The following is a 12237-nucleotide window of genomic DNA, read 5'->3' on the forward strand; positions in this document are numbered from 1 at the left end:
ATCGGGGATGTGCCCACAACCAATGTACATGCCCTTGATGGGAATCAAACCCGGGACCCTCAGTCCGCAGGCCAACGCGCTCTCCACTGAGCCAGACTGGTTTCGGCATGTCTGTCCACTTTATCATGAACCTCAACATTGCATGCATACATAGATGCTCCCAAAATTGTTTTCAAATTGTGAGAGTAAAAAGTGTTTTTCTTCCTATTTTTGAGCTAGAATCTTATATATTTTGGAGTGCAGCCTGAATAAAATTATTGCCAGGATGTAATGTAGATTTTTTTGAAGTAATCATACATCCCCTTAAAAAGAAGGAAATGACAGAAACAACATTGAGCTAAGCAAAGATTTAACAGGATAACTGATCTTATACTCTTTAAAAGCCTGGTCCTTTTTTAATAGCCATTGGGAAAACTTGTGAAATCTACTCTTAATTGGGATTATGGAGAACTATGTATACTGTACTAACTTGTTTCTTATTAAAATATTGCAATAAAAATTTGAAATATAGACCAAGAAAATAAAATTGTGCTTCAGAAAAACAATCATTTAAAAGTGAAATGCATTTGACTGCTCACCCAATTATAAACTACTAGAGGCCCGGTGCATGAAAATTCATGCGCTGGAGTGTGGGGTCCCTCAGCCCCTCCTGCCCCCTCTCACAGTCCGAGCGCCCTTAGGGGTGAGAGCCAACCTGACAATCAGGGGAAGGCGATACCCCATCACACCTCTGCTGCTGCCACTGCCAGCAGCACAAGCCTTGGCTGGCTCTGATTACCTGTGCCTTGGACAGCCCCAGTAGACTGGGCAGCCGCCTTCCAAGGCTTGCCTGTGCTTCAGGCTGGCCCTGGTGGCTAGGGGGCTAAGAGGAATGGGGGACTCCAGAGGCAGGTGCCCCAGTGGGGCTGAGGGGATTGGGCGCCACCATCTTTGAGCGCATGGCAGTTAGTTAACATATTCCCTTCTTATTGGTTGTGGGCGCTGCAATCTTTGAGGACAGGGCAGCCAGTTAGCATATTCCCTCCTTATTGGCTGTGGGCACCACCATCTTTGTGATGGTATGAGGGTCATTTAGCATATTCCCTCTCTATTAAATAGGATTGAATGTGAATTTAAAAAAAAACCAGGGTAAAGAGTGTTTGCTAGATGACAGAAGATTTGGGGAAGATGGACAATTACTATCCCAGGACAATAGATATCACTATGATGATTTCCTATACCAGTGAGGTGTTTTTAAATTTGACAGTTCATTTCTTCTCAAACTTATTAACTCAAAAAATTTTACATTTGCATTTAGGGAAAAATAAAGGTCTTAATGTAAGTTTTTGCAATGAGAACATATTTCAGAATTTGCCTTATGAACAAAATATCTGAGAGGCCCAAAGCGAGGCATAGCTTTTTCTAGGATACATTTGAGATCAGTATGTGGTGGAAGCTCAAAGTGATAAAACCCCAAAACCAATTGTGAGAGTTTATTGCATATATGCATGTGTATTTATAACATATGTATATGAGTTTTTATTATATATGTGTGTGTGTGTGTGTGTGTGTATATATACATATACATATATATATATATATATATATATATATATACATATATATATATTTTTTTTTAGTAGCAAACTATTGGAAACACCCTTAATGTCTACCCATATGGTACTTGTTAAATGATCTGTAGCCTATCTATACAACTTTAAAAAAAGGATGTTCGCTATGTGCAGATTTGGAAGTTTTCAAACATACATTGTTATTTGAAAAGAGCAGAATTCAAACAATGTATTATAAACTACTTTTTGTGTTAAGGGAGGGGAATCAAAATATAAATATATCTAGATTTATACAATAGATTTATACAATATATACAATAGATTTTTGTATACCCAGATTTTCTTTATGCAAATATAAGCATAAAGAAAATATATGCATAAAGAAAATCTGGAAGGATATACAAAATCTATTGAGTTCAAAATTTGATTATTTAAATGAATTGTCTCAGAATTCTTAGTGTTTTCCCATTTTCTTATGACAAGGATTTTGACTGCATTTGTGTATCTGTGTGTAAAACTGCCTTTTAAAAAAAAGCTCTATATACAGAAAAGTACACATATTATAAGTAGACAGCTCAATGAATTTTTCAGAAGCCAAATAAACCTATGAAATCAGCACTTAGATAAAGAAAAAGAACATTATCAGCACCCTAGAAGACACTGGCATGTTTCCTTCCAGTCACTATTTACCTTCCTGCATGAGAATAACCCCTACCCTGACTTTTAGTAGCATCATTAGTTTTACTTGCATTTAGTCTATCTAATAAAATAGTAAGATGCAAATTAATACCCACTCTGCCACGCCCACCGGCCAATCAAGAGCGAGTATGCAAATTAAATCAACCAAGATGTCTGTGGTCACAGAGTGAGCAAGAGGCTTGGGTTTCCCCAGCAATGGAGGAAGCCATGCTTTCCACATCCTCTGGCCAGCCCAGGCTTCCACTCAAGGCTACAAAGTTTCAATTTTAGAAGATAAATAAATCTGAACAAAAATGGCTGTGGCCACAGAGCAAGCAGGAGGCTTGGCTCCTCTCAAGGCTACAAAGTTTCAATTATAGAAGATAAATAAATCCAGGGCCTCCACTTGGGTCACTGGGGGCGTGGCTGGCCTGCAAACTACCACAGGCCCCTCACCCAGGCCGTCCCATGCCCCAGGGGAACCCCCATCCTGATCCAGGACACCCTTCAGGGCAAACCAGCTGGCCCCCACATGTGCACCAGGCCACTATCCTATCTAATAAAAGAGTAATATGCAAATCGACCATCACTCCAATACACAAGATGGCTACCCCCATGAGGTCAAAGATGGCTGTCCCCATGTAGACACAAGATGGCCACCATAAGATGGCCAGCAGGGGATGACATTTGGGAGGGATCAGGCCTGCAGGGGAGGGCAATTGTGGCGATCAGGCCAATAGGGCAGGGCAGTTGGAAGAGGCGAGACCTGCAAAGGAGGACAGTTGGGGGTGATCAAGCCTGCAGAAGAGGGCAGTTAGGGGTGACTAGGCTGGTAGAGGAGGGAAGTTGGGGGCGATTAGGCCTGCAGGGAAGGGCTGTTGGGGGAGGGGGGACCCAGGCATGCAGGGGAGGACAGTTGGGGAGGACCAGGCCTACATGGGAGGACAGTTAGGCGCAACCAGGCTGGCAGGGGAACAGTTAGGCATCAATCAGGCTGGCAGGGAAGTGGTTAGGGTGATCAGGCTGGCAGGCAGAAGTGATTAGGGGCAATCAGGAAGGCAGGCAGGGGAGCAGTTGGGAGCCAGCAGTCCTGGATTGTGAGAGGGATGTCCCAGATTGGAGAGGGTGCAGGCTGGGCTGAGGGACACCTACCCTCGTGCACAAATTTCATGCACCAGGCCTCTAGTATTTTATGTAGAATTATACAGTCTATTTTATGTGTGAATTCCTTTGCTCAACTTTATGTCTTGAGATTTGTCCATATGGTTGCATGTAGTCGTATTTTGTTCATTTTCATCGTTGCATGTCATCATAACTGTATCACAACTTCTTTATTCATTCTGTGAATGAACATTTCGGAAGTTTCCATATAACACTGCTATAAACATTGTAATACATATCTCTTCACTAATATATTTACATGTTTCTTTTGATGGTATATCTAGGAGCAAAATTATTGGATCATAAGAATATATGTCCAACTTTAATCAGTATTGCCAAACAGTTTTCTAAAATGGTACTACTTTATATTTATATAAAATCTCTAGTTGCTCCACATCTTTGCAAACACTTGATTCTTTTACCCATCTCTTTATATTTTTCAGATTCTGATGTGTATAAATAGTAAATCATTATCATTTTACTCTTTAGTTCCCTGATGATTAATGAAATTGAGCACCTTTTCATATGATGTATATTGCCTATTTCATTATTCTCTTTTGTGAAGTACTTGTTCATTTCTCTTGCCCATGTTCCTGTTGGGCTGTCTTTTTCTTTGACTTGTATTGTAGATGTTCTTTATGTATTTGGAATATGAGTCCTTCATTCAATATAGGTATTGCAAACATTTCTCCTGCTCCTAGGTTTGCCCTCTCAATTTATTAATAGTGTTTTTGATGAACAGATGATTATGACTTTAAAGTCATCTAGTTTGTCATTTATGTTTAGTGCTTTTTACCTCTTTTTAAGAAATATTTGTCTATTCCAAAGATGTTTTGTATTCTGTATTTTTCTCTAAAAGTATTATTATTTTACATTTTAAAAATATATATATATATTATTTATTTTTTACAGAGAGGGAGAGAGAGGGATAGAGCATTACAAACATCGATGAGAGAGAATCATCGATCAGCTGCCTCTTGCCTCTTGCACCTCCTGGGGATGTGCCTGCAACCAAGGTACATGCCCTTAACCGGAATCCAACCTGGGTGGGACCTTTCAGTCCATAGGCCAATGCTCTATCCACTGAGCCAAACCGGTTTCGGCTTGTTTTACATTTTATACCCTGATTTTAGATTGTATTTTCATATTAGGCAATTTTGCTCTGCTTTTTATCTATATCTCTAAATAGAAAAGGGAGGTGGATTTATGTTAATGGCCATACTTATTTGCTTTTTTACTAAATACTCCCTTAAGAAAACAGTATGTTTATCTATGTTTGCCTCAACTGTAACTTTAATGTACTTCTTTATATTGTTTGCCTGTAAGATAATTTTACAAGATTATTCAGGGAAGGATTTCTGGGGTGGGAAAATAAATGTTATGATTTTCAGTATTTTAAATAATACTAGTAATCATAAAAATTTTTATCCATGAAATATAAAGTTTGGGGAAGTGCTTATAGACACAATGCCAGTTACCTCATTTAAGTATAGTTCATTCTGTTAAAGTTTGGGATATTTCAGTGAGGGAAAAATTGCTTTTGTCATCAAAGCAATATGAAATGCTGGCTATTAATCTGAGAATTATTTCTGTAAGCTTCTTTTTAATTATTTTGATTGTAGGTGAGTGAGCATTCATTTGTATATAAGTTGTAACCATTCACAAGGCTTTCAGTGATACTTTTTATTATTCAGAAATATATGAGACGTATATTCTGTTTATGTGCCAATATTTGTATTGCAGAAAAGTATTTTTATATACTCTAATATTTTATTTTTATCTTGTCAATAACGTATATTATTAACTTATTGTATTAAGTCTGTATTTCTTAATGAGAAATTTCCTGTTTAAAAATGCATTTTGTCTGTGATCACAATGCTGAAATTATAGAAAGGTGATAGTTCTTGGCTCTTAACTAAGCACTTAAATATTTTTCACTTGTCATCTACATTTCTTAGTTTAACGCACCAAATTAAATAATATTTTACTGTGGCTTTTATTTTAATTCATGCATTTAAAAACTGAAATTCAGATAAAAGGTAGTTTCAAAATAAATCCAGTATATTATTTATGAGTGGAGCAACACATTAGCATTGGGTTCACAATAGATCATATCGCTTTTATTCCATCTTACAAGCTTAGCAGCACAAACAGAATAATCAACATATTATTTGGCTGTCATCTGCTGAACAGAAACCAGAGATCACAAGGAGGTTTTCCCTCGCTGTGGTGATGGCCTTTTTGTTCCAAGCCCCCATCTGGGAGGGCCATGGTGTGTTATCATATGGAACGCGGGGTTTTCTGTAATCTGCTTAGCTGCACTGCAGTTTGAATCTTCATTCCATGTTTGTGTAATTTATAATTTTAATGAGACCATGGCTCTTGTGGGCTTTGAAATATATTAAAAGCTCTTTTGTGCATATGCTTTTGTTCTTGCTTAATAGGCTCAGTGTATTTAAAACTGATGAATTTTTATTCATGAATGTGGATGTCTGGGGATTAACTTAGACTGGATATCATTGCTCTCATATATTGACGGTTAGAAAGTTTTTTTATTGTTATTATTTTGTTTTTATATGTGTGTGTGTGTCGATATCTGTGTGTATATGTGATACTTATAACCAGGAAAGGAAAGAAATAGATAATTATAAAATGGTAGGAAAAAATGGCATGGCTAGGTTATAAAGAACTGATTTAGATGTTATCCATCTTATTTATTGATACTTGTGTTTCATCTTCAGACTTAGTATTTTAGATAAATATTGTAAAAGAATGATTATGAAAAAGCAACTTTTGAATGAGTTAATACTTTACATATTAATGTTTATAGAAATTCCCAATGTGTGACAAAGATAGACTTTATATTTTAATTGTATAATATCAATTTTCTTCGGTTATTCTAAATCTATCATTAACTTCCTTTACTTAAATTGGGTATACATTTTATATTTTAATTATCTACAGTTTTCCTTATTTCTGTAAAACTGTTTTTGTTAATAAAATTTTTTAAACCTACATTGCTGGATAATGAAATGACTAATGGAAAAGCAGCCTTCTAATAATTTATAAAATTGAACTTTTTAATTTTTCTAAAATTCTGAAATATACTAAATGCTTCAAATCTCTATAGTTATTACTTATGATGTATTTGAAAAATTTGAATATAAATAATTATATAGCATGTTAGAAAAAAAAATCATGGCACTTGGTAGATGCAGACATATTTTTTGAAGTTGATGTCTATTGGACTCAATGAATGGTATACACAGACCTTAGTTGTCTTTTATGAAGTTGCTCAGGATGTACTTTTTCTAAAAGCCTATGCTTATTGGACTAAAACATTTTTCTAACTATAAAACATTATTTTTGTTATTGTTGTTCACAATAGTCAGTAATTTGGCTAGTCCTTCCTTCCTCACTACCCTTATGCTAGAGATATGAAATAGATTCTAAAATGACTACATTTTCTTCTTTAGTAAGCTATCAACCAGATTTAACACTAGAATCTTTGTTCTTCCATAATAACCCTTTACTTTAGTATTTTTATTAGTTGTACAATTTTAGTTAGATTAAGAATATCTTATTAAAATATGTAATCTAAAATAGTTCTTTCCAATAGAAATATGAGTCATATATATATTTTTATTTAACCTGTTGTATCTAAATTACTATCTTTTCAACATGTAATTAATATATAAAATACTAGAGGCCCAGTGCATTGCCCAGCCTACACCCTCTCTAATCTGGGACATCCCTTTCACAATCCAGGACTGCTGGCTCCCAACTGCTCGCCTGCCTGATTGCCCCTAACCACTTCTGCCTGCCAGCCTGATCACCCCTAACCACTCTCCTGTCAGCCTGATTGATGCCTAACTGCTCTCCTGCCAGCCTGATTGCCCCTACCTGCCCTCTCTTGCCAGCCTGGTCACTCCTAACTGCCCTCTCCTACATGCCTGGGTCACCCCCAACTGCCCTTCCTTGCAGGCCTGGTAGCCCCCAACTGCCCTCCTCTGCAGGCCTGGCAGCCCCCAACTGCCCTCCCCTGCTGGTCTGGTCCCTCCTTACTGCCCTCCCCTGCAGGCCTGGGTCTGTCCCAGCTGTTCTCCCCTCCAGGCCTGGTCCTTCCAACTGCCCTTCCTGTAGGCCTGGTCGCCCCCAACTGCTCTCCTCTGCCAGTCTGGTTACCCCTAACTGCCCTCCCTTACAGGTCTAATTGCCCCCAACTGCCCTCCCTTGCAGGCCTGGTCCCTCCCAATTGTCCTCCCCTGCTGGCCTGATTGCCCACAACTGCCCTCCCCTGCTGGCCACCTTGTGTCCACATGGGGGCAAGATCTTTGACCACATGGGGGCAGCCATCTTGTGTGTTGGAATGATGGCTAATTTGCATATCACCTCTTTATCATATAGGATTTTACTTTTGTTTGTACTAAGTCTTCAAAGTCCGGTGTATATTTTATTCTTATAATACCTCTCAGTTTGGAGTAGTAACATTTCAAATGCTCAATAGCCATATATAGCTAGTGGCTACTTTATTAAATAGTATAGCTCTAAAGTATTTCATGTACAGAAATGTGTAGTTTTTGCATTCCTCATTATTTTCTTAATAATATTCTAATCAAGGTAATCAAAGAGTATACATGTGCTATATAGTTGAAGTTACACAGTACTGTTGATTGTTTAATACACAAAATTAGAATTATGTCACCTGACTCCTGAGTACTTAACGGATATTGTATAGATATGCTTAAAGATACTGTGATTATAAGGAGAAAATGGCTAATATAAGGGATGTGGTATGTTCCTCAGCAATTTTGGACAAATAGAACTTGTCATATAAGCCATATTTCAAGTATAACAAGAAGATTAGTTTTACATGAATCCCACGGCAAATCTCAATACTTTTTTTAAGTTAGAAAGTTGAGAATTCCTCTTCGCATGCTTATAATTTTTCTGTGTTTGCATGAATGATAGGAATCTTTCTTTTCATATAATTTTGCTTAGAGCTGGTATAGATTTAAACTTCTTAGAAGAAAAAACCTTAACATAAATTCTTGGTTTCTAAATATCTCTAGGATTCTACACATTTAAAATGCTCTGTATATATTTCAATATAAGAAGTTATTTCATTAAATACTTTAAAAACATATTGTTAAGAACTCTAAAACCTTGAATTGTCATTGGTTTGAATGGATTCAAATATCTTAAAATACAAAATGATGAAGGTACTTTGTATAAAATATTGCTTCTGTACTTTATAAAAGTAGAGACCTTGTGTGTAATTGACCTTGCTCAAGTATGGTTTTGAGAGAAAATGATATGTTCATGAGATCTCTGAATCTTGCATATTTTCTAAATTTTGAGGGAATTGAGCTAATTCATATGTAATCTAGCTTATATAGATGTTGACTGATGTTTATATTCTTTCACTCACTTAAATTTTTATTGACTTCTTTCTGTGACTTCTACATTTAAAGAATTGGCCCAAAATGTTAAGCTATTCTTTAAACAATACCTCTAGTTTTTTGGAGCTGATAAATCCATCCATTGATTTCCTAATTTTATTATGTACACAGTGAATTGTAATCCAAGATTACAGCAAACAAGATGTTAATTTCAAGCCATAATCTATGTACATTTCAATTACAGAGCATGATTGTTATAGAAGCACAGAATAAAAAGGAATAACATTTGTGCTATCCTCACAGGAGCTGTCAATAAAAGATGTAATGGGGGATTTAGGAATCTGGAAACGGCCAACTAATTTATGTGAATCTATTTTATTTCAGCTAGAAAGACCAAGCTCCTTTCGTCTGTACTGCATATTGCAGAGCACAGGCTGTCTATAGAAAACCAGGCGGCTGCATATGGATAGTCCCTTGATATCATTCACTTGCTGTGTAATCTTATTATGCAAAGTTCTAATCTTCACCTAGAATGAATGCCTCTGGGTCAGGATATAGTCATATCAGGGTTTTTGAGGTCATGTTTTGTGATCCTTAGCTTATTCTTCTAAGTAGGGCTGGGATTTAAAGGGTATTCCCCAGACGCTGGCCAAGATAGACAGCAGAACCTGCTGCCTTTTTGGAAGACAAGACCAACATGAGGTCCCCGGTAGGATTAAACTTGATTTGTAGCTGTAGGATTTTTTAACAGATGTATTATTGGACAGGGAATAGGGGGCCACCAGCACAGCAAAATTGAATCATGACTGGCATTCTCAGGGAGCTTGCTGCCTGCTAAAACAGCAGCTGCATGTGGATTTGACTTCTTTCAGGTGAAGCGACTTCCAGTCATTTGGAAAGGATGGGATGAAAAGGAACCTTGGTGATAATTTTGATGTCTGCAAGATTTAGTACCAGTGTAATGGGATTATTGGTAACACCTTCACTGCAGAAAAAGCCACCTGGCGCTATAACTGGCAGCAACTGAGAACTAATCCTTTCCCATCTCTTGGATGTCATTCATGAAGCTGAAAGCGATTTCTATCCTGCTAACTGTGATTAATTTTATAAACAACAACAAAAAATCAAGTGATCAAGGCAAAGAATATGCTTTCTATTAATTATTTAAAATATGGAGCTTTAGCTATTTGACATATGTAAACTATAAACTATGTATGAATTAAAATTCATTTAAATGTTCAAGTAGAAGTGATGATTAATAATGTCTTTTTATACTTTTTCCACTTGAGTGATGTAATATAATTGCTATTGGTGAAGATTTATATTTGAGATTAAATATTAAATTAAATACCTCAGTGTTCTTTTGGATATAAAGCCATTATCAATAAATTAAGTAAAATATGTATAAATGTAAGGAATCAGAATAATTTATTTTTTTCATACAGTTTAACTGCTTTTCCTGCTGATTAAATGATTTTAGTAAATAAAACATTTCATGATATAAAATATATAGACACATTTTTTATAATTACAGTAATTCTAGCTGATGAAAAGAGCTCTTTCTGAAAGTATATGTATGCTCTTACTATGTGAAAGTCTTAAAATAATATTAATACTAAATAGACTTATTTTTCTAAAATCAGAAATTCTTAGTCAAAGTTTCCTTTAGTAGATGGGGATTCAGTTATTTGCTCTGAAATCATGTATTCATTAATTGAGCTATATTTTTTAAGCATTTTATTTCAACTAAAGCTTTATCAAGTACTTTGTTTAGAGGTGTTATTTTAATATTTTTCTCTTACACAGTCCAGAATAAACTGAGAGAAAATGAAGTGAAATTATCCCATCAGTCACCCAAACAGTATGCAACATAACTGCCAAGACAAGAAAAGATAATTAGTGTTGTCAGTGTTATGATCCTAGAGTACTTACTTTTAAAATATTCATAGAACTTGATTTTCATCTTATTGTTTTTTATTTAGTAGCTTTGTCTTTTAAGAAATAGATTATAAAATCTTAATCATGTTTTTAGGCTCTAAGTCTTACCTAAATATAGGTGACTAAAATATTTTTTGAAATTACAAGAACTAAAATATAATTATCCATTATGAATGATATTTTGATTTATTTAAAGCCTCTGTTTACATATAATACATTTTGTTCTCCATATTTTCTTTCTTAGAAAAATCAATAAATGCAATATAATAAATTTATGTAGAGATCTTTGGTCAAACCTACCTAGCAAACTTGTCATTCTTCATGGATTTTGTTTTAACTGGATCTAAGCTATTGTATTCGAAAATGTGTTTCTTCAGTTGTTGTCACATTGAAAATTAATGAATGAGAAAGCTTAATATTTTTACTGAACTGCATTGTGCTAGTTTATAAAGGACTTTTTTAGTCTTCTATTTCTATTTTTGCTACTGGAAAACCTGTCTGTTTAAAATTCTGTTATCATAATGAAAGATCTATCTATGAAATAAGTGGTCTAAAATATTTCTCTTGTCTTCATAATATAATTAATTTTATTTTAAAATATAAAATATTTGATTTATATGTAATCTAAAATTACTTTTCCAGGTAGTGTATTTTCTCATGATATTTTTCTAGAATAGTTAGTAGTATTAAATAGTTATTTTTTAAAAGTAGCTTTCCTTTCAAAACAAAATTTGTCTAAGTTTTTATTAAACATGATTACTTTTCTGCTTTTTATTTACTTGGTTACTGAATGGCTCTTGAAAATTATTTTTTCTTTTTCTATCCTGGGCATTATTCTTTTTGATTAGAGATGGTTGTTTCATTTGGAAAGTCCCAAATAAACTCATCTTAATTAAATTCACTATTAACATATAAGGCCTTCTCAATCATAATGCTGAATGGTATTTGTTCCATTTGAATGCATATCCTTTAACTATTGCTTGTACAACTTGTGTATTTTCCTGAGATACATGGATTATATAGCACCTGGATTATTCCACTCTTTGGGAGCTGGCGCTTGATTATATTAAAAGTGTCAGCAGTTTATGCTTTATAAACATAAAATGAGTTTTTATTTTGATTACATATGTATGCATATGTATATAAAATAAACTTTAGTAGATAACATTGGGTTTTAAAAAATCATAAATATTAGCATTATAAAGTTTATTTGATGAAAATTTATAGAATTATCTCAACATTAACATTCAGCTTACAATGATGGTTAAATTTTGTCATGTTTCTGAAAGTATTTACTATGTCTCAGTGGCCTCAAATGACAGCACAGTCTTTTTCTGGCCTTCCTTTCTGGTATCTTACAGATTCTACAGCCTTTCTCCCACAGATTGTCATTCTTGAGCTCTGTGATGGGTGCCTAGGAGTTTTGATTTTTGAATTTAGTTCTCAGGTTATTGTGATGCTGCAATCAGATTTAAGATGATATTTACTGCTCTAAACCTTAAAGGATT

General features: G+C 35.0%; 1 protein-coding gene across 4 annotated transcripts in view; it reads left to right on the forward strand.

The window, feature by feature from the left end:
* IMMP1L (inner mitochondrial membrane peptidase subunit 1) overlaps positions 1 to 12237 on the forward strand; it is a 32581-nt gene that overhangs the window by 2455 nt on the left and 17889 nt on the right. The window contains exon 3 of one of the 4 annotated variants that reach the window (XM_036428583.2): positions 9664 to 9919. The exons of 2 other annotated variants lie outside the window; for them this stretch is intronic. The gene's annotated coding sequence lies outside the window, so the exon portion shown is untranslated. Of the gene's footprint in view, positions 1 to 3832; positions 3852 to 9663; positions 9920 to 12237 lie in introns of those variants that run through there. One more of the 4 variants, XM_045577826.1, reaches the window with a different exon arrangement.

Source organism: Pipistrellus kuhlii, unplaced genomic scaffold, assembly GCF_014108245.1.
Source record: "Pipistrellus kuhlii isolate mPipKuh1 unplaced genomic scaffold, mPipKuh1.p scaffold_m20_p_9, whole genome shotgun sequence".
NCBI classification, from domain to species: domain Eukaryota; kingdom Metazoa; phylum Chordata; class Mammalia; order Chiroptera; family Vespertilionidae; genus Pipistrellus; species Pipistrellus kuhlii.